This window comes from Delphinapterus leucas, chromosome 15 (genome assembly GCF_059928025.1).
Source record: "Delphinapterus leucas isolate spDelLeu-1000000601 "Yukka" chromosome 15, BTC_Dleu_Yukka2, whole genome shotgun sequence".
In the NCBI taxonomy this organism is placed as follows: domain Eukaryota; kingdom Metazoa; phylum Chordata; class Mammalia; order Artiodactyla; family Monodontidae; genus Delphinapterus; species Delphinapterus leucas.
The window spans coordinates 20,311,061-20,336,359 of NC_143143.1; the positions used below are offsets into that span (position 1 = coordinate 20,311,061).

Genomic DNA, 25,299 nt, shown 5'->3' on the forward strand with positions numbered 1-25,299 from the left:
TTATTTTTTCGATCCACAGAAGCCATCCTAATTCACATGAATTCAGGTTTTTGCTTTTGTGCTTTTGCAAATATAGAAACTAGCTCTGACTAGAGCTTTAAAAGGAGTGGGGACTTGCAACAAGAAAAGGGTGCTGGCTGGATACCGGGGTGTTCTACAGAATCCAAGGAAGGACTGAACAACCAGGGCTCAGCAGGGTCAACAGCCAGGACAGCTTCTGAGCCGGAGCAGCAAGAATGTGCCGAATTCCTCCAGCTCCACATGGGTCCAGGGGTGTTACGGGTCGTGTGGTATAGACATGGCTGCCAAGACAGCTGCAGAGAAAGGGGATCTGTTGCACCACAATCCCCAGACCTGGCGCCTATCACACAAACACTAACCTGTCTATGCATCAGAATGTTGCTCAGTGAGAATGGACTCAGGATCTTTTTGGAGGAAAAATAGATAATATGTCCCCTATATCCCTTGACAGAACTACCTAGAGACCAGACTGCCCATGCCCCCAGGGGCCTTGTTCTCTCCCCACCCAGAGAATCCCCAAGTTTTTTTGCACCCACTCTTCTTGGCCAATCACTCCCCTTCTTTTGATGTGGACCTTGCTTTGGTGGACTGAGTTTATAAGCAATCTGGGCAAAGGGACCTGACTTCTGTGTTCTTTTCCTTTCTGAACACAAAGGTGCTGGCCTGTCCCCTGATGGAAGCCGCCAGATAACCTCAAGGAGGGAATGACTGAACCATATTGGGGTTGGAAGATGCCTACTGCAGGGAAATCCATGTGAAATGCTTAGAACAGAGCCTGCCACTGGCTAAGTACCATATAGGTGTGTGCTCAAAAACACAAAACATGCTGTTAGCCTTGGGGTCACACCTCGCTGAGTTCACATTCCAGCCCCGCCACATGCTAGTTTTGAAGCTTTGAGCTGTGTATTCGTTTCCTAGGGCTGCTGTAACAAACTGATGGCTTTATAAAAATACGTACATACATAAATGTGTTGTCTCACAGTTCTCCAGGCTACAAGCTTGAAATCATGAAGTCTGTAGAAATCCTTATTTGCTTCTTCCTAATTTTTTTTTTTTTTTTTTGCCACGTGGCGTGTGGGATCTTAGTTCCCCAGACCAAATATTGAACCCGTGCACCCTGCAGTGGAAGTGCAGAGTCTTAACCACTGGACCGTTAGGGCAGTCTGGCTTCTTCCTCCTTTCTAATGGTTTTCCAGTTTCTTCGGTGTTCCTCGGCTTGTAGGTGCGTCACCGCAATTCTCCATCTTCACATGGTGGCCTTCCTGTGTCTCTGCATTTAATTTTCCTTCTGCAAATGCCTGTGTCCACATGTCCCCTTTTTATAAGGATACCAGTCACGTTGGATTAGTGCTCTCCCTACTCCTGTATGGCCTCATCTTAACTAATCACATTAGCAATGACCCTACTTCCAAATGAGGTCACATTCTGAGGTCCCGGGGTAGGACTTCACCATATCTTTTGGGGGGATTACACAGTTCAACCCATAAAAACATGTTTCTTCACTTCCTAGGCCTCAATTTCTCCAAGTGTAAAGTAAAAATAACTGTGTCTGTCTCATAGATCAATATATCTAAACATAGAAAGACGTTTGAGATAGTTTGCTCAGACAAATAGGAAGTTTCAGAGTAAAATATATGCCATGATTTGTGTGTTTGGAGGTGAACAGAAAATTTCTGGAAGGATGCATAAGAAATACACCAGTGTTATCTCTGGGAAGGGGGACTGATGAGCTTGGAGGGCAAGGGGAGGAGGGGTTGAACCTTCCCATTAGGTCCCTTTAGTTCTGCTTGACTTGCTTTATTTCGTTTTTATAATTTAATAATAAAAAGGTGGAATAAACCACAGTGGCTTCTGCCTGGTTGTGTTGTTGTGAGGATCAACTAAATGTGGATTGTAAACCATTTGGCCCGGTAAGTGCTCACTGAATGGTAACTGACTATGGGTATTCTCATTGCAGTTTTCACCAAAGCATCCATTTAATAGACAAAAACTGGAAACAAGCTAAACTGTCCAACTGATGGGAAAGATTTATTCAGGAAATTACTGTTCAGCTACTTGATTTATTATTAAGCAGCATTAAGAATTACATTGATATGGGAACATATGTATATGTATAACTGATTCACTTTGTTATAAAGCAGAAACTAACACACAATTGTAAAGCAATTATACCGCAATAAAGATGTTTAAAAAAAAAAAAAAAAAAAGAATTACATTGGCCAGAAGTCCATAGTAACAAGGAAGACTATTCACAGTGTAATGGAAAGGGAAAAATTAAAAGCAGGATACAAATTTCAAACTTTGTAGCATTTAAACAAAATAATGTAAAATCATGTAACCAATATACAAGAGTAGCTTTGCCAGTGTAGCAGGATTATGAGTATTTTTTTTAATCCTTCTTTTTTTCTTTTTTTTGTCATCTTGTTAATAGTTTCCTTTTTTTTTTTTTTTTTTTTAAGGAACATGCCCTATTTTTACAACAAGGGGAATAAAATCATTGGAAGTAAAAAGAGACTGAGAGATTAAATGACATTTAAGTGATCTTATTTCCCCTTTAGAAGGATTTCATATCCAGGCAAATTATCACCCTCCCCACTTTACAGAAATCCTCATTTTCCAGAGAGAGAGAACCAGCTCCAACATCATCACTGAGAAGCTGATACCGAGCAGGACCCTGTGGAACTCCTGGGCACAAAAGCCTTTCTGTGTCCCCCATTTCTTTGATTACAGGAAATAGGCTTCATTCAAGCCTCCATGAGTTCCAGCAGGCAGGTTCAAGCAGTTATTAATTAGAGAAGGGGGGTATGTAAGACAAGGTAGGAACAGTCAAGAAACAATAGTGCAGCCTTGGGGCAAGGTCCTGGTTCCCCATCAAGGGATACACATGGACTTCCCTGGCAGTCCAGTGGTTAAGACTCCGGGCTCCCAATGCAGGGGGCATGAGTTTGATCCCTGGTCAGGAAACTAAGATCCCACATGGCTCATGGTGCAGCTTTAAAAAAAAAGGGGGGGGGCAGGGATACACACAACAGTATCCTTGAGTTGTTTTGCAGATATGGAAACCACCACCAGGTGGGAGAAGTTAACTGTCCAACCAATCAGAAGAATATCCACAAGCTGACCACACCCTCTTGGAACCATTACTATAAATCTCCTCACTGACCCCTCCAGGTCAGGACACACAGTTTTGAGGGCACTAGCCTGCTGTGGCCCCCTTTACCTGGCAAAGCAATAAAGCTATTCTTTTCTACTTCACCCAAAACGCTGTCTCCAAGATTTAATTCGGTGTCAGGCTACAGAGGCTGGATTTGGCTTCAAAGCTACATTTTCAGGCTTCCCTGGTGGCGCAGTGGTTGAGAGTCTGCCTGCCGATGCAGGGGACACGGGTTCGTGTCCCGGTCCGGGAAGATCCCACATGCAGCGGAGCGGCTGGGCCCGTGAGCCATGGCCGCTGAGCCTGCGCGTCCGGAGCCTGTGCTCCGCAGCGGGAGAGGCCACAACAGTGAGAAGCGCACGTACTGAAAAAAAAAAAAAAAAAAAAGCTACATTTTCAAATTTGCAATGATGATCTTTCAAGTTGCTATATCTTTCCTAACATTTCCTTCTTCCCTCTAGTTCCACCAGCCCTTTTTAAACTTTTAAGTTTTCCTTTCCAAATGTTCCAGTCTCTCCTGTCTTTCTTTGATCTGGGAACGCCTGTATTGAGTGAATACGAGAAACAGAGTCCATGTTCCCATATTCAATTTTCCACCTTAACACTCGGCAACTGGCCAAGCAACCTTGATAGTCTCGATGGTCTGTCTTCTCTGAACAGACCCAGAGCTGTCTACTTCCATAATTCTTCTTATTTGAGATAGTAAATGTCCTTATTGTTGAGTGGCGAGGGGAACAGCTGGCTCTTCTCTTGGGGGTTTTCCTAATCCTGCAGAGTTTAGGTCCTGCCTCAGCCCCCTGCCACCTTTTCCCATCTTCTTGGCTGTTGCCTTGCCAGGAGATGGTTTTCCCAGGGGTAGTTTCCCTTAACCTTCTCATATGGGAGCTTTCACTAGGGATAATTCCCAATTCTGGGTCATGAGGGCCAGGGCGGGGGGACTCAAATGCCTTCTTTCACTCCACTCTCCCTTTCCACCCTGCATTCCTAGCTCACATTCATTATTATAAAAACATATCATTTATTAAATGCTTACTATCCAACACCCGAGCTCCAGCGTCCTCCTGTCTTCTCATCTTCCACTGAAATATTTGAGTAAGATCTCAAGACCTTGTCAAGAGGATGTAAAGACAGACTATAGACCGAGAGAAAATATTTGCAAACACACATCCAACAAAAGGTTAGTATCTAAAGTACATAAAGAACTCTCAAAACTCAACAACAACAACAACTAAACCCACAAACAATCCAGTTAGAAAATGGGCAAAAGATATGAAGAGACATTTTACTGAAGAGGAGATACAGATGGCAAACAAGCACATGGAAAGAGAGAAATGCCAACTAAAACCATGGTAAGATATCACCTCACACCTATCAAAATAACGAAAATAAAAAATAATGAGAATACCAAATGTTGGCAAGGAAGCAAAGAAACCTACGTCACTAGTGAGAATGTAAAATGTTATAGCCATTATGGAAAACAATTTGTCAGTTTCTTTAAAAAACTAAAAATGCAACTGCTATACGACCCCAGCAATCGTGGTCTTGGGCATTCATCCCAGAGAAATGAAAACTTATGTTCATACAAACATCTCTCCATGAACGTTTACAGCAGCTTTATGTGATAGCCGCAAACTGGAAACAACCCAAATGTCCTTCACTGGATAAATGGCTAAACAAACCATGGAATATCCACACCATGGAATACCATTCAGCAGTAAAAAGGAACAAACTATTGATACACACAACAACTGGTATAAATCTCCAGAGAACTAGGCTGAGTGCAAAAAAAAAGCCAAACCCAAAAGGTTACATCCTATATGATTCCATTTATGTAACATTCTTAAAATGACAAAATCAAAGAAATGGAGAACAGATTAGTGGTTGCTAGGGATTAAGGAGGGGGTGAAGGTAGGAGAAAGTGGGTGTGGCTATAAAATGGCACAAGAGAAATCCTTGTTGTGATGGGAATATTCTGTATCCTCACTGTAGTTATGTCAAGATTCTGATTGTGATTTTGGACAAGAGTGTTACAAAATGTTACCGTTGGGAGAAATAGGGTACATGGTACATGGGATCTCTCTGTATTTTTACTTACAACTGCATATAAACCTATAATTATCTCAAAATAAAGAGTTTACTTTTTTTACAAAGGGGAATTACAACATGTAAAGGAAAACTGATTGCTAAATATTACTCACCTCATAGTTAATACTTATGTAGTACTTACCATGGGCTAGGTACTGCCTGGTACTTCAGGTTACTAATTTAACCTTCTCAAATCATATTATATAGTACTATTATGATCCTGTTTTATAGATGAGAAAACTGAGGTTAAGTGACTTGCCCAAGGTGACATAGTTAGTTAAGTGATGGACTTGTACTTTGAACTCAGGCACTCATTCCAGAGTCCTCGATTTTAGCCACTAGGCTGTGGCAAAGGTCAGGCCACTCCTCACCACTCTCCTTAGAGACACAGTCTAGTTCCTAGACTTGCTGTTCTGGCCTCAGGTTCTTCCCTTCATCAGTGTTTCCTTTCTCAGGCCTCCAGAGTGTACATCTCCATCTCTCTTTTTAGAGAACTTTCAGCCGCAAGAAACAGAACCTACCAATGCATCTGTCTTTAGACTTTGAGGAAATGTTATTATCTCACATAATAAAATGACGGCTTCAGAGTTGGTTGATTCAGCAGCTCTGTTACATCAGTAAATCCCGGCTTCCTTCTGCTGTCCTGTTCTGCCACCCTTGACCTGGCAGCCTCCTCATGACCACAAGGTGGCTGCCCAAGCTCCAGGTGGTACTTTCTCACAACAGTATCCAGAGTCAGTAGAGGGATTGTTTCTCCCTCTTTGTGTCCTCTCAATCAACAAGGAAAACCTCTGCCAGAAGCCCCAGCACAGGCTCCACTTGTGTCTCATTGGCCAGAATCACCTCATGTCCCCATGCCTAAGCCCATCATTAAACAAAGGGGATACGAAAATATGGTTTGTTTAGACCAATTATGCCACTTCCTGGGAGCAGAGACTACTTACCCTGAAGAACAAGATCACATGGAGGACAGATGGTAGCTGAAAAATAGAAAACAAAAAAAAGGAAGTTCTATTACAAAAAAGGAAGAGGAAACGCTTGTTTTCTAGGAAAAACTAAATTTTCATTATGCTCTGCTCACAGGAGTGGGCTTCACCTTGGGATTCATCCTCCTCCCTCCTCAAATACAATCTCCTAGGGTCCAGCATGAATTATCAGAACAGGACAGGCCGGCTCAGCTGTTCTCAAACATTAACGTGCCCAAGAATCACCCTAGGAGACTGGTGGAAAGGCTGGAACTCGAACGTAAGTCCATGTAATTCTAACACTTGCGCTTGCAACCACGGTGCTGTTTAGCTCCTATGTGCCAGCTGTTGTCCTAGGGGCTCCCTTAACGCCCACAGCAGAGTTAGGCCTAGGAAGTTTTCCTTTACAGTGAGCCCCTGTGACCTGGTTAATCTCTCAGCACATTTCTGTTACCCAATCAGGTCCAGGTGCTCACGGCTCAAAAACCAGAGAGTCAGAGAGAGAGAGGAAAGTTGGTGGAAAGGAAAGTTACTTTTAATCAGAATGCCAGTAGTCTGGGGAGATGGTGGACTTAGTGTCCCCAAAAACTATCTCCATGGATTGTGCTCAGCCTTGAAAGCTTTTAAAAGGAAAAAGGGAGGTAATCTCAGTTAATCATGGAGATAGGGGGTCAGAGTCATCGCCATCCCCCACTGTGTGCAGGCTTGTCAACTTCTTGTGATTTTGTTAGGGGAACCACTGACTGAAACTGCCTATCTTGGTGAGGCCCGATAGTAACCACTTGCATGAGTTGTCTTACAGCAGGAGGTCCTGGTAAGGAACGCGGAACTAACAAGCTACCAGAACTGTAAGAATTTGGGTAAGGTCAAAAGGAGAGAGGAGATGCCAGTCTATGTCCTGCCAACCTCCCAGAATCCTTCTCCCTGGAATCCATCTTGGCTGAGCGATGCGCATGGCACCAGGGAGGACCCTGAGTCAGAATGATTGGCCAGAGACCACCCGGGAAATTAACCCCATTACCATAAAACCCGAGACCGCGAGTCACGTGGCAGAGCAGTTCTCCTGGGTTCCCTTACCCTGCTGCTCTCCTCCCGGGTGCCCCTTCCCAATCAAGTCTCTTGCTTTGTCAGCACGTGTGTCTCCTCGGACAGTTCATTACTGAGTGTTAGACAAGAGCCCACTCTTGGGCCCTGGAAGGGGTCCCCCTTCCTGCCACAATTTTTTTTAGATGCTATCTTGTTCACACAGTTTGTTCCCAAGATTACTGAAGGGGGAGCTAGGGAAGAGATCTGGTCATCATTTAATTACTTATTCTTCATTTCTACTTCTTTGATATACAGAAAGAACCAACCGATTGGGCAAGGTAGTGTGTGGTCAAAAGATGTGAAAGGTGTGCTAGGGCCAGAGATGAGTAGAGCATGCGGGTGCCTGGTTTCAGGTTAGTGACAGGACAAGGGGGCCTCCTGCAGAGAACTCTTTCCTGCCAAAAGGGGCTTACATTTCTTCCGGACAAAAGTTGTGCCTGGGGCTTCCCTGGTGGCGCAGTGGTTGAGAGTCCGCCTGCCGACGCAGGGGACACGGGTTCATGCCTCGGTCCGGGAGGATCCCACATGCCGCGGAGCGGCTAGGCCCGTGAGCCATGGCCGCTGAACCTAAGCGTCCGGAGCCTGTGCTCCGTAACAGGAGAGGCCACGACAGTAAGAGGCCTGCGCACCACAAAAAAAACAAAAACCAAACAAACAAAAAAGTTGTGCCTGGCCCCAGTTCTCCAGTCCTTCAGGCAGAGAGGTCTGCTCTCCTTTGCAAGTCTCATCCAGGGATCTTCCGCAAAGTGGTGGCCCCATTGTGTGTTTCCATTCTTCCTTCTGTTCTTCCTTTCAATGAAGAAAGGGAGTGTGTGTAATAAACAGATTCTTTCCTGACTTCTCAGATGACCAGTTTGTTACTACCCTCTTGGGACTACAATTTCCTCCTAAGTAATGTCCTGACCAAGAAATGCCTACAGTCCTTCCAAGCTTTGACATCCTATGGCCCTGGGAGTACAGAGGAGCCTGGAGGCGTGTGTGAGTGAGAAAGGAGGGAAAGGAGAATACAATTATTCCTGCAGAACGTTGCCTTGCCCTGGGGAGAAAAGTGGGAAATCGTAGATGCCATTGGATCTCATCAGGCACAAGAGCATCCGGATCACCTGTTAGTTATTTATTTGAATCTAGGAAACTAATGAGCAGTTGCCAAAGCTACCTTCCTGCTAATGGTGCGCATTGTATTCCCGCTAATAAGCATTGATTGGCACCACATTCAAATGCAAATCTAAGTCGCTGTTTCTTACAAATAACTTTTTTGTTCTTTTAAAGGTAAGCCCTGGGGGACTGAAGAGTTTCAGCTTGATTGCAAATCTAAACTGGGCTTTGGAGATTTTATTCCTTCAATCTTTACCCCAAATTTGCATGCTCACCCCATTTTCCCAGAGTCATCAAAAAATGTCCTTTTGGAGTAGACCTTAAATTTAAAAGGAGATGGTGGTCTCAGATCTCGCTAGAAGTTGGTACAGGTTCTAACAACCTAATAAGAGGCTGTCTGCACTAGCAGTATTATGAAAAGATGCCCTGCTTTTCCCACCTCTCTTGAATCTCAAGGTCTTACTATCTTGTAGTTTCCAAGTCTAAGAGTCTTTCATCTTATTCTTGATATCCATTGTTACAAAACAAAATTCAACCCAATAAATCATGAATCAAGCAGTATCCAATCTAGCAGACAGAGAGGAGCTCGGAAGAGCTATACAAGGCATGAGATTTTGTGAACAGAAGGGAGCAGGAACAAGGAAGTTGTACTAGGCAAAAAGTGGATTGGTTATTGCAAGATCATTTCCTTACAGGGGAGGGCAGGGATCTATCAGGCATGTTACCTAACTAACGCTGACCAGGCAATTTCTTTTTTTTTTTTAAATAGATCTTTATCAGAGTATAATTGCTTCACAATACTGTGTTAGTTTCTGTTGCACAACAAAGCAAATCAGTCATATGCACACATACATCCCCATATCCCCTCCCTCTTGAGCCTCCCTCCCATCCTCCCTATCCCACCCTTCTAAGTCCTGGCAAAGCACCAAGCTGATCTCCCTGTGCCATGCTGCTGCTTCCCACCAGCCAACTGTTTTACATTCTGACCAGGCAATTTCTGATTGACTGGTTTAAGATTCCATTTCTGGGAGAGCTGAACCTGTAATTAAGTCTTGGTTTGGTGATACGGGGCTTAGCATAAGTGACTTCATTTGGAGACTCTTTACCTTAACACACATTATTGAAATCAATGCTTCAGAGAATAACTGTTCCCCTGCCTGCGCTTCTCCTGAGCAATCAGGATCTAGCTCAGACACAGTGGGTGTTTAATGGTTGCCCATTGAGCATTTAATACATTTATGTGCAGCATAATGGCCCATTTCTGCTGCCGTCTTTTATTCTTTCCATCCATTTCCTACATTCTACGGAATGTGACCTCCCAAGACTAATCCAAGTGCACAGAATCCAGTGCAATAGCTGAACTATTAGGTTCATGAGGATATTTTTTCTTCAGAGCTGCAGAGGCTGCTAAGCCTGGCTGGCGATATAGGCAACTGCCAGGCTCTACAATTGAGTGGCCCCTTGGGGGAGGCTGGTTAAGTGAGTTCATCTCTCCTCTCCAGAACTGGTGCACTGGGACACAAGGGCTCAGGTCTGAGGAAGGAGGCAATATAAATAGGGCTTAAGGCACAGACTTAGCCACCAGATAGACCTGGATTTGAGGCTGAGCTCTGTCCAATAGCAGCTGTGTGACCTGGAGCTAGTTACTTAACTTCTCTGAGCATCAGTTTCCTCCTCAGTAAAATGGGGGTAATAAGAGTCTGTAGTGGATTGTTTACCATACCTTGAGTAGGTCACTTCCATAATCTAATTTTAGCCGTGTGCCTTGCTTTGACAAATGCGACACCAGCAAATGTGATGCAAGAAGAAGCTGGAGCTGTGCTTGCATACTAGGGCTTACTCTCTCTTGCTGTTGAGAACATTTTCACCACCATGTGAACAAGCATGGGCTGGCTGATGAGAGGCGTGTGGCTGTCACCGCAGCTAATGTCAGGCCAACTGCCAGATATGTGAGTGAGGCTATCCTAGACTATCCAGCTACAGCCAAGCCAGCCCAAGTCAAAATAAACTCCCAGCAAACCCGTAGAACTGTGAGAAATAATAAGTGTTTCTTATTTTAAGACACTACCTTTGGGGAAGTTTTGTTACACAGCAGAAGCTGACATACACATTTTCTCACCCAGAGTGATGTTTGAACCTTGAATACATATACATAAAAAGTGCGTCAACCAGTGCCTGACACATAATATGTATTCAATCAGTATTCATCACATCATCTCTGAAGCCAGGATACTGAGAGCTTCTTGGAGGTGATCTTCACTGAAACAGAGGGGGCAAGGAAGGAAAGTCTGCTTTATTTAGCCAATGGACCAGAACCAGGACCAGACCTGGTTCTCTGGCACAGGGTGGCTCTTCTAGACCCTGCAAGATCACCACCAGTCATTGCTTATCTGCACATATATGAGTATTTCATTCCAGTGCCATCTTGATGAGCTACATCTGCTGCAGGGTCAGTCAGAGGGAAGGAGTCAGGACCTTCTACTCCAATGCCACCCACAAAATCCTGCCATCACCTGTCCCAGACCCAATGAGTAACACACCCACCCACCCAGGTGGTCAACAAGAGCCGCTTCCCCACTAGTCAACAGGTCTGGGGAAAATCTTGGCTACAGTGGATTCACATATGGAACATTTACACCTATACCCAAACTACAATACCTCTGAGCCTCCTGCCTGCACCCTGTTCCTGTGTCCAAGGAGCAACCTCACCTGTACTCACACACCAGTTTCCCACTGCAGTCTGAAAACACAAAAGTTGCCAAGTTCTTTCTCTCTCTGTTTCAGACTGAGATGCAGGAAGCCACATAAAACAACGACTAGCTGACAGTGTCCCTCGTGAGAATGTCTGTGCTGGCACTGAGGTGCCACCTCCCAACGCTCACAAAGCAAAGAGGTCTCGGAACTCCACACAGGGTAGATTCTGCACAGAACTGGCCCCTTCCCATCGCTGCATCATTGCAACTGCTTGTTTCCCCAACAGTAGGAAAGGCTCTCAGAAAAAACAGTTCTGCAGACAGCATCTTTGTAAAAGCCAAACATTGGAAACAACCCGATTGTCCCTCAACAGTAAAATGAGCTTAAAAAAAAAAAAAAAAGTGGAGCTTCCCTGGTGGCGCAGTGGTCGAGAGTCCGCCTGCCGATGCAGGGGATACGGGTTCGTGCCCCGGTCCGGGAAGGTCCCACATGCCGAGGAGCGGCTGGGCCCGTGAGCCATGGCCGCTGAGCCTGCGCAAGCCTGTGCCCCGCAACGGGAGAGGCCACAACAGTGAGAGGCCCGCGTACCGCAAAAAAAAAAAAAAAAAAAGTGTCGTTAATTCACACAATGGATGGAACGCCAAGGAACATTGAGAATGCACAAACGCTCCATACAAGGGCTTGCACGCATTTCACAAATATGAAGTTAAGTGAAAGAAAACACTCACAAAAAAGTATTTTCAATAAATCTACGTAAAGTTCAAAAACAAGTAAAATCAAATGGCATGATTCAGGGATGCATTCTAAGGTGATAAAATAACAAAGAAAAGCAAGGGGCTGATTACCAAAAACCCAGGAACATTGTTTCCTTTCAGGGGTGGGGAGGAAAAGGTTTCAAAAGTAAAGAAGTATGTGCGGGCTCTTGGGGGCCGGTTGTTCTAGTTGTTGATCTGGGTGGTGGTTACTTATATGGGTGTTTGTTATATAGCAATTCCTCATGCTGTCCACTTACATTTTATGAATTTTTCTGTATGTGTGTTATATACCCCACCCACCCCCTAAAAAAAGATTTTGAAAAACAATTCTATAGCACATGTTCTTTACAATTCTAATGACAGAGGTTCAAACTTATTCCACGGAGTCCAGCAGATACAGATGCCATGTCATCCTTTCCTCACCACCATTGTTCCTGCCTTGCCTCATGGGCTCAGATCCAGGATCCTAATACCTCCCTCCTAAGCCAGTTATACAGTAGGTTACACAATAATAGCTCCCACGACCATCAATGGATGCAAAGGGATATTGGTCATGGTGGTGATGGGAGTGGAAGGAGTTTATTTCTACCATAAGGTCTGAGCTCCTCTTCAGCCAACCAAAATGCCAGTAGTAGTTGCAGCAGGGTAATCGAGCAGGACCCTGTAGGGTCTTCCCGAGACAGACCCCTCCCCCACACCCTTTGCTTTAGTTCCTCTCTGAAGCACCTAGATAAAAGTATCTGATGCACACTTCCTGAGCTGTTTTACAGATGCTCAAACTCCCACTAAATGGAAGAAATTAACTACTTGATGACCATGTGCACCTAACTCCCAGACCTACTGGCACCCAAGGATTGATAATGTGAACCCCTGTGACACCGCCCTGTTCCCTCACCATCAACCAATCAGAGAATTGTGTATGAGCTGGTTACATACCCTGAGATGCCCCTCCCTCACCTGGCCTTGCTGAAACCCATCGGGGAGTTTGAGCTTTCTGGGCTCTAGCTGTCTCAGACTCCTTGTATGGCAGCCTGCAATAAACACTGCTCTTTCCTTCACGCAATGGGGTGTCAGTAGATTGGCTTTATTGCCAGTGGGCGAGCGGACCCAAGTCTGGTTCAGTAACAGCAGCGGTAGCAATAATAGTAGCAATCTTCTGTGTGGATATGGACCCCACTTGGAACAAGGCTAGAACTTGCTTGTACACCCTGAGTTGGACTGCCGGCCACACTTGGTCCCCGCTCAGCTTTACCTCGGCACATACTTCAACAGCGGGCGTGTGTTTGCAGGTCTGAAGAAGAGAGTGTATGTTCTGTGCCCCATCAACCTAAAGAGAGGAGAACACAGCCCAGAAGGACGCCAGACTTTAGGGGAGGGCAGAGGAGAGAAGACCTCAGAGGAAATGAAAACGAACAGCCAAGGTGTGGTGGCCAGGAAGCCCAGGAGGACACAAGTATTGAAATGTGGAGTCAGGTTCAAATGCTGCAAGTCCTAGAAGACAGGTGGAGTCAGCCCAGCCCCCAGGGCTGCAATTCCCTTTGACATGTGGTGGCCTTGGCCTGCGGCGGCTTTAAACTGGATTTTGGTTTCCCGGCCAGAGATTGAAGTCAGGCCACGGCAGTGAGAACCCTGAATCCTAACCACTAGACCACGAGGGCCGGTGGCCAGTGACAAGGCCCTGGCCCCGTCGGCTTTGTAGAAATGAATTTCCACAAAGAGATGGAAAGTAGTGAAACGAGTAAAGCATTTATTATTGAGGAAAAAGAGTGTGTGTGAATAGACACACACAGGCGGGTTCAGGAGAGTCGTGCCCTCGTGGTAGTTTGAATCACTTTTATGGGGCATTTCTTCTGGGTTTCCTCTGGCCAATCATCTTGCTTTGCCTGGCTCTGAGTCCATGTCTGTTTTAACTCAGGGTCCTCCCCTATGTGTGTTCGCATCTCTTAGCCAAGATGGATTCTAGGGAAGAGGCCTATGGGTAGGTTGACATCACCTACTATGGGGTGACACCCCCTCCCTTTTTGACCCCCAAGGAGCCTTTCTGCGCATGTGTAGCCGGGAAGGTCTCCTTGACCTCAGGAATGGGATATGTGGTCTCTTTATCTCTTATCTGGGCAGGGCTCAGCTGCCCTCTGCCCCTGCCATTATTGTTATCTTAAAGTGTCCACTGGAGGCAAAGTCCAGCTATTTACCCTTTTCCTGTTGTTATTTCTGTCTGGAAGTGTAAACAGGAGGCTGCCTGTAAATGTCTAACCTGGAGCCCATCTACCTCCTGCCTCACCTTCATCCACTATTTTCTATAAATTGTGCACATCTGTCCTAAAACTCCATGAGTCTAAATTACATTCTGAAAAATAGTTCTGGAAGGAGGAACACAAAACCACTCACCGTGGTTAACTTTGGGGACCAGGATGAGCCCATTGAGGGAAGGACTCTCACCTTTTTACTTTCTATGCTTCTCAATTATTTTAATTTTTACAAGGAGCGTTCATGCATTTGAAATTTTAAATGAAGAAAAGAAAATAGCTACATGTTAACTAATACTAGCCTAATGATGTTGGAAGAAGGGACCGGTAGCACCTGGCAACAGAAGAGGAAAGAAAACCAACTGGGGGTTGTTGATGGCAGATTGGGGATTCGACAGGTTAGGACTGAGGTGAGAGGTGGCCAGAGAGCACGTGGTGTGAGGTGACCTGGTCCAGGAACTGTACAGGTGGTATGCTCTGCCCCCTGCTGGAAATACAACAGCAGGAGCAATTCCTGGTTAGGTGTTTTTAGCAGGCTCCCCCAGCTATCAATGATCTTGTAAAGATGGGCAGGAAATGAAGACAAAGGAAGAGGGTGATGATATTTGGGTTCTCATTAGTCCCTGGGGGCTCGGGACGTCTGTCTGATGGCAGCTCACTTTGCGGGCAGCCTTCCCCCAGAGGCAACTGGAAATGAGGAGGAAACTGCTCTCCACCCACCCACACCCACACCCAAGGCAAGACAAACACGTCCAAGAAAGAACCCAGAGCAGAGAACAGAGGCGGGATGGAGGTAACAACAGAAGGTTAATTTAGTCTGGGCTTCCCTGGTGGCGCAGTGGTTGAGAGTCTACCTGCCGAGGCAGGGGATACGGGTTCGTGCCCCGGTCCAGGAGGATCCCACATGCCGCGGAGCGGCTGGGCCCATGAGCTATGGCCGCTGAGCCTGCGTGCTCTGCAACTGGAGAGGCCACAACAGTGAGAGGCCCGCGTACCGCAAGAAAAAAAAAAAGAAAGAAAGGGAATAGACAGGCTACAGTAGGCATCTAGCAACCTCTGCATTGGCACCTTCTCCAAGAAAAGGTATAACTTTGCTTAAGCAGGCACAAAACCCTTAATCTTCCCAAATGTATCACTCCTGTAGAATCTCCCTGCTCTGTAAAGGGCACCATTCTCTAACCAGATGCTCAAGTCAAAAGCCTGTGAGCCATCTTTGATCCTTCTTTTACCTTACATTCCAGCCATGAACATGTTTTGCGGACATCCCCTCCAGGATATGTCCCTTACCTTTCTAAATCTAACCGCCACTGTCACCATCCTAGCCCAAGTCCCCCTCTTCCTGTCTGGTCTTCCTGCTTCCACTCTTTTTTTTTTCAGTGGCAGGTCCCTAGGATTCCCCAGACCTGCAGAATCATGATTTCTAAAGAAAAGCCCTCAGCAACTCTACTCCAATAAAAGTTAATTTTTAAAAAAAGAAAGAAAATCCCCCAAGAAGCTGCATTTTAAATAAATCCTTGGGTAATTCCTTTATTATAATGATTAAATACTAATAAAATGTACCATTTTACGGTTTACAATTCAGTGGCATTAGATGCTTTCACAATGTTGTACAAACTTCACCACCATCTATTTTCAGCACTTTTTTCATCACCCCAGTGGAAACCTCATACCCGTCAAGCAGTCAGAATCCCTTCTTCCTGTCCCCAGACACAAATCTACTTCTGTCTCTATGGATTTAGTTACTCTGGACTTTTCATACAAATGGAATTATACAATATGTGGCCTTTTCTGTATGGCTTCTTTCAGTTAGCATGTTGTCAAGATTCATCCATGTGGTAGCATGTGTCAGTACTTCACTTCCTTTTATGGCTGATATGTGGAAATATCACATGTTGTATATTCATCTTTTGGTAGACATTTGGGTTGCTTCTACTTTTTGGCTATTGTGAATAATGCTGCTAGGAACATTTGAGTACAAGTTGTTGTTTTGTTTTGGTTTTTAATTTATTATTTATTTTTGGCTGCATTGGGTCTTCATTGATGCACACGGACTTTCTCTAGTTGCAATGAGCAGGGGCTACTCCTTTTTTTTTTTGTGGTACGCGGGCCTCTCACTGTTGTGGCCTCTCCCGTTGCAGAGCACAGGCTCCGGATGCGCAGGCTCAGCGGCCATGGCTCACGGGCCCAGCTGCTCCGCGGCATGTGGGATCTTCCCGGACCGGGGCACGAACCCGTGTCCCCTGCATCGGCAGGCAGACTCTCAACCACTGCGCCACCAGGGAAGCCTGGGGCTACTCTTTGTTGCAGTGCACGGGCTTCTCACTGCAGTGGCTTTTGTTGCGGAGCACGGGCTCTAGGTGCACGGGCTTCAGTAGTTGTGGCACGCGGGCTCAGTAGTTGTGGCTCATGGGTTCAAGAGCACAGGCTCAGTAGTTGTGGCACACGGGCTTAGTTGATCCGCGGCATGTGGGATCTTCCCAGACCAGGGATCGAACCGGTATATCCTGCATTGGCAGGCAGATTCTTAACCACTGCGCCACCAGGGAAGTCCCTGAGTACAAGTTTTTGTTTGAACATGTTTTCAGTTCTTTTGCCTATACACCTAGAAGCGGAATTACAGGGCCATATGACAATTCCATGTTCAAGTTATGGAGGAACTGCCAAACCCTGCTTCCATTCTGCCCCTTTATTTATTTTCCACACAGCAACCAAAGTGACTTCTTTAAAATTTAAAACATATCATGTTACAATCCCACTTAAAACTCTCCAACTGGCTTCCCATTTCTCTTGGAATAAAATCCAAGCTCGTTATACTGACCTATATACTATGGTCCCTGCCCCTCTTTCCAATGCATCTCTTAACTCTCTGTCTTCACTTCTAAACGCTTTCTGTTCCTGCCTCAGGACCTTTGCACTTGCTTTACCCTCTGGCTGGAGTGCTCTTCCTCCTAATCTTTGCATGGGCGACTTGCTGTCAGCCTTGAGGTCCCTCCTTCGAGCATCACCTCCTTAGAGAGGCCTTCACTTACCACCTTATCTGAACTAGCCGCACCCCACCCTCAATTGCTGCCTATAGAATCACTCCGGTTTACTTTCTTTACAGCACTGACCCCTATCTGAACTTAACTCTTTAATATATGTTTGGTTGTATTGTCTGCCTCCCTCTCTAGAATATAAGCTCCATGACAGTGGAACTGTTTGTTTTGCTAATCCCTATAACACCTGCTTTCAGCTCAGTGCCTGGCAAGCCAGAATGTTAATGAATATTAGTAATTAATTAAGGAATCATTCACTCAAAACTGAGTCTGAAACTTTTGCTCGGAGTTAGGAAAGAGATTGGTAGGGGTTTCAATGAGAAATGGATGATCCGAGTATTAAATTAAATAACTTTGTGAATTACAGTTTTGCTGGGAAGCGACAAGCAGACCTCTTGAATATCAACTTAGTATTCACTGAAGTATAATTATGAGAATTCATATATAAAATTGAAGGAAAATCAGGAAGAGTGTTTAATTAAAAGAAACACTTATGTGATTGGAAACCAGCAATTTCCCAACAGACAGAATAGCTTAACAATTAAGAGTAAGCACCATGGACTTCACCACTTAGTAGATCCATGACCTTGAGAATATTACTTCACATTCATACATAATTAAATGTGGGCTTAATTAAAAAATACCTAACTCCAGGCTTATTGGAAGAATTAAATGAGGTAATGCTTGGGACTTCCCTGGTGGCGCAGTGGTTGGGAATCTACCTGCCAATGGAGGGGACACGGGTTCGAGCCCTGGTCTGGGAAGATCCCACGTGCCACGGAGCAACTAAGCCCGAGTGCCACAACTACTGAGCCTGCGCTCTAGAGCCCGTGAGCCACTACTGAGCCTGCGTACCACAACTACTGAAGCCCGCGTGCCTAGAGCCCGTGCTCCACAAGAGAAGCCACCGCAGTGAGAAGCCCGCACACCGCAACGAAGAGTAGCCCCTGCTTGCCGCAATTAGAGAAAGCCCATGCGCAGCAACGAAGACCCAATGCAGCCTGAATAAATAAATAAATAAATTCCAAAAATAAATAAATAATAAATGACGTAATGCTTGTGAAAGGTTTAGCTCATTAAGTAGCCATTATTATAATTATGCCTTTATAGCTACAATTTAGTAAAAATATAACAATTCAAATGGTATAGTTTAGAGTGATGTAACCATTAGAAAACTTTGGTAATCACTGAAAAAGAAACCGTAAACTCTATATTATGCCCATAGGATATGTGAATTCACCATCCATATCCTTTGAACACTTGTCTTTATATGTTTAAACACATTTTTACAGATGGGGTTATAATGTATATATTGTTGTCTTTTAATGACAGTAAATATTCATCTATAACATTATTTTTAAATTTTATTTATTTATTGGCTGTGCTGTGCGGCTTGCAAGATCTTAGTTCCCTGACCAGGGATTGAACCTGTGCCCCCTGCAGTGCAAGCGTGGAGTCCTAACCACTGGACCCCCAGGGAATTCCCTATAGCACCATTTTAAATAGATAAATACCACCTCAGTTTATGAATATGTATTATTTTTAACCAGTCCCATTATAGAGGCTTCATTCTTCTTCAGTTTAGCTAAGCTGGAACTACATTTCCAAGAGTTGCCTTCCCTATAGTCTGGGTTACAGTTGGCCATGAGAAAAATGTATGCAGGATTGGGCAGGCAGAAGTGAAGGAGATGTCTTTACGCTCTGAAGGTCAGAGTATGGCACTGTTGCCACTCAGACATGTTGCGGCTGATCTGCTGTTTCACCTTGTCCATGTGGGGCAGCAGCCAGGCCTGTGGCTCCTCCAGCAACTCTGGGTCTCCTTTGGCTTCTCCAAATCCTGGGAGATGCATGTGATGGGTGCCTGCCCATTACCCACATCATCAAGGCTGCAGGTGGTAACAGGTTCCACTCTGTCCTCACCGGCTCCTGTTCATCTTTGCATTCGCCGACTTCATGTATATTTTTCCTTCCCAACTGTTGACATCAGGCCCAACACCAGAGTTCAGAAAAGCCACCCCCTTACATACTGACTACTGGACCACTGATGACCTGTTCCCGCAGATGTGCAGGGTCTAATCTCTATACTAAGTTCCTTAGTCCCTTTCACCCTTCGTGGTTCTGCTTCTCTGACCAAACTCTAACTGAATCCTGTCTCTGTTCATCGGGTTCTCTGGGAAGCAGACGCTGATACGGATTTAGGAGTGCAGTTGGGAGTAACGCCTGGGAAGATAAAACAATGAAGAAGCAGGACTGGCCAGAGAGAGCCTCAGATCGCAATGCAGACTTGGCACAGGTTCAGCCAAGTCAGCAGGGTGCTCTGGAGCACAGTTTCCGGCTAGAGGAGTCCCGTGGATGAGCAAAACTCGCCAGGCTCTTGCACCTTGCTCAGTCCTCAGCCAGGGCTGCCTCAGAAGAACGTGGCCTCTGCGTGAGAGTACGGCGGATCCTGAACGGGTCAAAGGTGGAATCTGCTAGCTCCAGCACTCCTTGCAGTGAAGGACAAGTTCATTCTTGAAGGGACACCCCAGAGGCTGCCCCGCCCACAGTCACACAGTTAATTGACTCCGGTTTTTCACGTTGTTATAAACAATACTTAGGTAAATAATCTAGCAGGTCGATCTTTTTGCACATCCATACGTATTTACTTAGGATTAATCCCCAGGAATGAGAGTTCTGGGTCAAAGCATAGGGCCAGTTTTGAGGCTTTTGATTTATAAAACCAGAGTGATCCTCAGAAGAATCAGGGTTTTAATTAGAATTTAATCAACATTGAGGCTGAACATTTTTATATGACTTTGGACATTTGCATTTCTTTAAAAAAATTTCTTGTTCATATCTTTGCCTATATGATATTCATCTTTTTTAAAGGATTTGAAAGAGCTATTTATATGTAAAAGATTCCGACCCCTTGTCTGATATGTATAACACAAATGATCCTTCTGTTTGCCCTTTGTCTTTAACTTTTTTCATGTTTTTTTGATATACAGAATTTTTTATATATTTAATACTATTAATAGTTTCCTTGGTGATTATTCTTAGAAAAGCCTTGGCCACTCAAGATTACATTAATATTCAATTATATCCTTTTTTAAACCATGATGTTTTATTTTGTGATCTGATTTGGGGGGTCTAATATATAAATACATAATGTTTTATCATACTGTATAAACTATGTGTGTGTGTGTGTATGTGTGTGTGTGGGCGTATAGCTGTCCTTTCTTTTTTTGTACCTTGATCTTTCTGTAGCAATAGCCCAACTGTTTGAATTATTTTGGTTTCATAATAAATATTAACTTACATATAGTTAAGGATACACAAATATATTAAACATCACGTGTGTTAAGTATCTAACAACTTTGTTTTAATTATTTCGGTTTCATGATAAATATTAACTATTTAACATAACAATGTTTTGATAATTTTTATTTCATGATAAATGCTAACTGGTAAGGTAAGACCCATCTTAAAATTTATTTTTTTTTAAATGTCTACTTCTCTTCCCTGTAAGGTTATGCATCTGTTCCTATATCCACGTGTGGCAAGTAAAAGACGGCCATAAATTCTTTAATACTCCTCCCCTCCAGAGAGAGAATCTGTCTCCCCTCCTCTTGTGGGCTCTGCGACTGGTTTGTCCTGATACATTATGGCAGAAGTGATGGTGGGCCAGTTTCCCCGGCCTGGGCTTTTCCACTTCCTGTCTCTTAGAACACTGTCTCTCAAGCCCTGAGCTGCCATGGAGGAAGTCCACAACCTTCACATTGCCATGCCAGAGAACCCAGACTTCAAAGCATCCCTACCAAGGTGCCACACCTGTGAGTAAAGCCAGTTGGACCCTCCAGACCAGCCCGTGTGCCAGCTGAACACCAGAGTGAACTCAGTCAACGCCACGTGCTGCAGAAGCGTTGCCCAGCTGAGCCCTGCCTGAATCCCTGAACCACAAAATCATCAGGTATAATAAAATGGTGGTTGTTTTAAGCTAAGTTTTCAGGTGATTTGCTACACAGCAACAGAACATCATATGATAGAACATCATGACTCCCTATGGGAGGAGTAGACTTTCCTGCTCTGTTGACTTCAAGTTAGACTGTGACTTGCTTTGGCCAATGATACCCAAGTAGACAAGACATATGGCAGGTCTGCACAGAAACTTAGCCACGTTTCCTGCAGCTCTTTTGCTGTCCCTCTGCCATGTGGCATGTCCCTGACAGGGGCTGCTCCTTCAGCCTGGGTCCTGCAGCACGAAGGCATGTGGAGCAGAGGGCAGCTGACCCACAGCTAACAACCTACAGTGTAAGCAAGGAATAAACTCTTGCTGTCTTAAGCCATCAAGATTTAGGTGTTGTCCAGTATCACAGTCACACTTAGAATAATATACTACACAGCTGTTATTTCTCTCCCCTTTCATCATTATTGGGAAAGCCCATCTCCCATGATGAAGTCTGAAGATGTCAGATATTCATTTTCCCAGCCTCCCTTACAGCTAGAGGTGTTCTTGTTCTGACCAATGACAAGTAAAGGGCAATCTATGAGTGGGATATAGTTTTGGGAAATATTTTCCTCAGTGATCAAAATAGACAGACACAAAAGGCGTTATCTTTAGCTGCCCTGGCCACCCACCTGTTCTAGACACTATTCCTGTGAGGGTGTGTTGGCTAGAGCCACAGCAGCCATCTTGTAACCATGAGTCAACAAACCTGAGAATTAAAAGCCAATATGCTGAGGAATGGAGGTAACAAGATCTTGGATCTTTAATAAAATTGTTGAGCCACTCAACATCTCTAGGACTGCCTACCACCAAAAACATCTTATGTGAGACAATTGTCTCAATCGTGTAAGCCACTGTTAGTTGGTAATTCTGTTTTTTGTAGCCCAAAACAAAACCAAAACAAAACACTTAACTAGTGTACAGTTCTCTGTTGATTTTGCCTTCCCAGAACAAGCATGCAGCCTTTTTCTTCTGGCAACAGCATTCTGATTTTCTTTTAAGGAATCGATACCACACACACACACATACACACACATTTTACGCAGCATTTGGTACAAGTGAGCTTGCAATCTCCAGCTCCTGGGGTGAGCATGTGACCAGTCTGGCTAATCAGAGTGGTACATCCACCCAGCTATAGCGAGGTTTACTTCTTTAAGCTGAGGTTCACTTCTGTGTCTTTTGGCAAAGCTATTGGGAAAGAGAGCCTCCCTTTTCATTGGGATTGCTGCTGGGGAATGAAACCAACACAGAGAAAAGCAGAGTGCAGAGTGAAAAGACGGATTTCTGATGACATCAATGAGCCTTTGGAACTGTCCTTTGCCAGGTCTACCTTTGGACTTTCCGTTCAGTTATATGAACCAACAAACTCTTATTCTTTCATAAGCTGGTTACAACAGAAAGATTCCTGACTGATACAGACCAGAGTCCTTGTTTACAGGTAGCGCCAAGGGCCCTCAGCTGAAGTAAAGCAGGTTGGGGGGCGGGGTGACATAGGGGAAGGACAAGACATAATAACTCTACGAGGTACTGCTGTTATCTGTCTCTTTCATGGATGTTGGAGGCTGACGCATTGAAGGGTAAAGTTCCTTACCCAAGGGCATTCAGTGAGTAATTAAAAGGGTCCAGGTTCAATCTCAGGCTTAATAGAACTCCAAAACTCAACTTATTTTTATTGAACCACACTGATTCTCAGGGTAGCTCTATAACCAAGAATCAAGTCTATATAATGCCTCGTAAACATCAAGAAGAGTTTTATTGGTGTTGTCTGGGCGGGGCAGAGGACAACTCATAGTCTCCTTCTATTGTATTTGAGAGTCAAGTTCAGAATTCTTCATTATTTTCCTGATTAGCCATAATTACGTTTATACAACATTACTACTTAAGTGCTACTCCCCAGGGCTCCTACACACGCTGTCTCAGGTTCAGTCACCTTGGCAAGGAAAGGGGCTTCTGGAATTCCCATCTTATTTTCAGGATATGTAGATGGGTTCTTCCAGAAAACCCCAGGTCAGCGAAATACCTTCGCAGCAGCCCTGGTGGAACAAGTAATGGCAGTGCCAGTGCCTGCCCCACACCTCTCTGGGAATCGCCTCTCAAGTGAGGATCCCAAGCACCAGGCCTTCAGCCCCTCCCTTGACGACTCTTGCCATCTGAGCCCAGCAGGTAGGCAAGTTCACAGGCCCCGTTTCCAAGCTCACAGTCTTACCAGGTCTGGACACAAATGTCAGCAAAGTGCTGTTGCTCTTAACATTTCCAGCTCTGTAATAAATCGTCTGTTGTAATGCCTTGCTACTTGTCCCTGGACCTGACCTGGTGAGTGGACTCCATTTCAGTGCCCAACCTTTACCAAACCCAAGCTGACCAGCAGCCGGCCCGAGGAGCGGGATGCCCAGCCCACCAATGGCTGCCTCCAAACTGGTCCCTGGACCCAGGACTACTGCCTTCCAGTTCCCCCAGCCAGTGGATCCCAAAGTGTAGGAAACACAGTGCTCATGTACCCAAGATGATTTTCAGAGGTAACCCCACAGCTCTAAATAACCCCAAATCACACAATGAAAAGCTGATTCTCCATCTTTCAGATCACCACAGAGGAGCTGTGTTTCAGGCAGGTTTGTCTTTTACAACTCTTGCTAATCTCTCTTTTTGACATTTTTTTGTTTGTTTGTTTCTTTGTATGTATTTTGTTTACGGCAGTTTCTAATTTACAGGAGTGATATTCAGTTCCTTTATAAGCTCAAATACATAAATTTTTAAACAAGTTGATTGATAGACAAATAATAAGTAAATAATGGCACAGCTTGTAGAGACCGTATGGCAACAATGACGAGGGTTGTAGACAAATCACTGCATCTGGCAACTGCTAACGACAGCACAGGGCTCCCCACCGGTGTCATCAGAGCCCCCCATCCCCAGAAAAAATCCATAGGCAACTCTGTCGGGGTCGATATCAAGAGGGTGAGGTTCAGACAGTTTATACCACAGCAGCCAGACGGATGCCCCGCCCTCCTGCCTGACAAAGGTCTCCAACCTCCTAAGCTCGGTGGGATCCTGAGGATTTCATGCTGAGAAAAAGTGGGGGCAGTTTGCTCCCTCACCCACCAGAACAGCAAGTAGAGGCTGGGGGATCCCCCAGGCCCTCCAGGGACCCTTATTCGGTCAGAAGCGCTACTCACTGGCACAGAGCAGGTGTGGACCCAGAGCCTATGGGCCAGTGTTATGCCCGGTGCCTTGTGGTTGTCAGAGAACATCTCGCTGGTAGCTGTCACTGGGAGCCTGGCCGGAAGCTTTTTTTTTTTTAATATTTATTTAGTTAGTTAGTTGCACCTGGTCTTAGTTGTGGCTCGCCAGCTCCTTAGTTGTGGCATGTGAACTCTTACTTGCAGCATGCATGTGGGATCTAGTTCCCTGACCAGGGCTCGAACCCAGGCCCCCTGCAATGGGAGCGCGGAGTCTTATCCACTGCGCCAACAGGGAAGTCCTGGCCAGAAGCTTTAGGTCAGCGTTTCTAAAAGTTTAGTCTTTGGACCTCTAACATCAGAATCACATATTAAACATATAGATTTCCCTGGAGACTCAGGAGCTCTCAAATGGGGCCAAAGCGCCTGAACTTTTTAATCAGATGATATCTACTGTCAGGAAAATTTGAGAAACACTGTAATGGGGAAAAGACCACGGATAAAGATTCATTCCCTCTCTCCCTCTCCCTCTCCTCTATTTCTCTCTGTACACAAATCTTCCTCCACAGTGCCTGGAAAACATAGCTACTCAGTAAGATTTACACCTTCCCCCCACCTTTACTTGGAGCCAAAAACTAAACAAACATCTCTCAATCAAAAAGTCTTTGCTCATGTAAAAATCCTGACAAAAACTCAAAATTTCATAAGCAATCAAATATCCTCCTTGCCCCCTCCCCTCAACTGTGAGCCTCACCTGTCAGAAACATATGATCAAAATGCAAAAGTCGAAGTGGGGCTAATGTGCCACCCCAGACAACTTCACGTTCCTAGAGCCCCAAAGGTGCATAGTCTTTACATGGCCTCAAACTCCCTGGACTCGGAAAACGCCAGGAGCTGTACAGTCACCTAACACGGTGCTCCCTCTGAGTGTCCCACTGAGTACCTGCAACCACAGAGGACAGTGAGCTCGTGTTCTGGAAGGTCTAGCACATCTCAGGTTGA

At 45.1% G+C, this 25,299-nt stretch overlaps 1 long non-coding RNA gene across 2 annotated transcripts; it reads right to left on the bottom strand.

The window, feature by feature from the left end:
* Positions 1-2,402: 2,402 nt before the first annotated feature.
* On the bottom strand, positions 2,403-13,408 carry LOC149747404 (uncharacterized). Of its 2 annotated transcripts, XR_016387794.1 has the most exons (3): positions 7,725-13,408; positions 4,209-6,240; positions 2,403-3,539 (listed from the first exon to the last, which is right to left on the bottom strand). It is a non-coding gene; the product is annotated as an uncharacterized LOC149747404 (long non-coding RNA). The 2 variants fall into 2 exon arrangements; XR_016387793.1 differs by having other exon boundaries at positions 4,209-13,408.
* Positions 13,409-25,299: the final 11,891 nt, after the last annotated feature.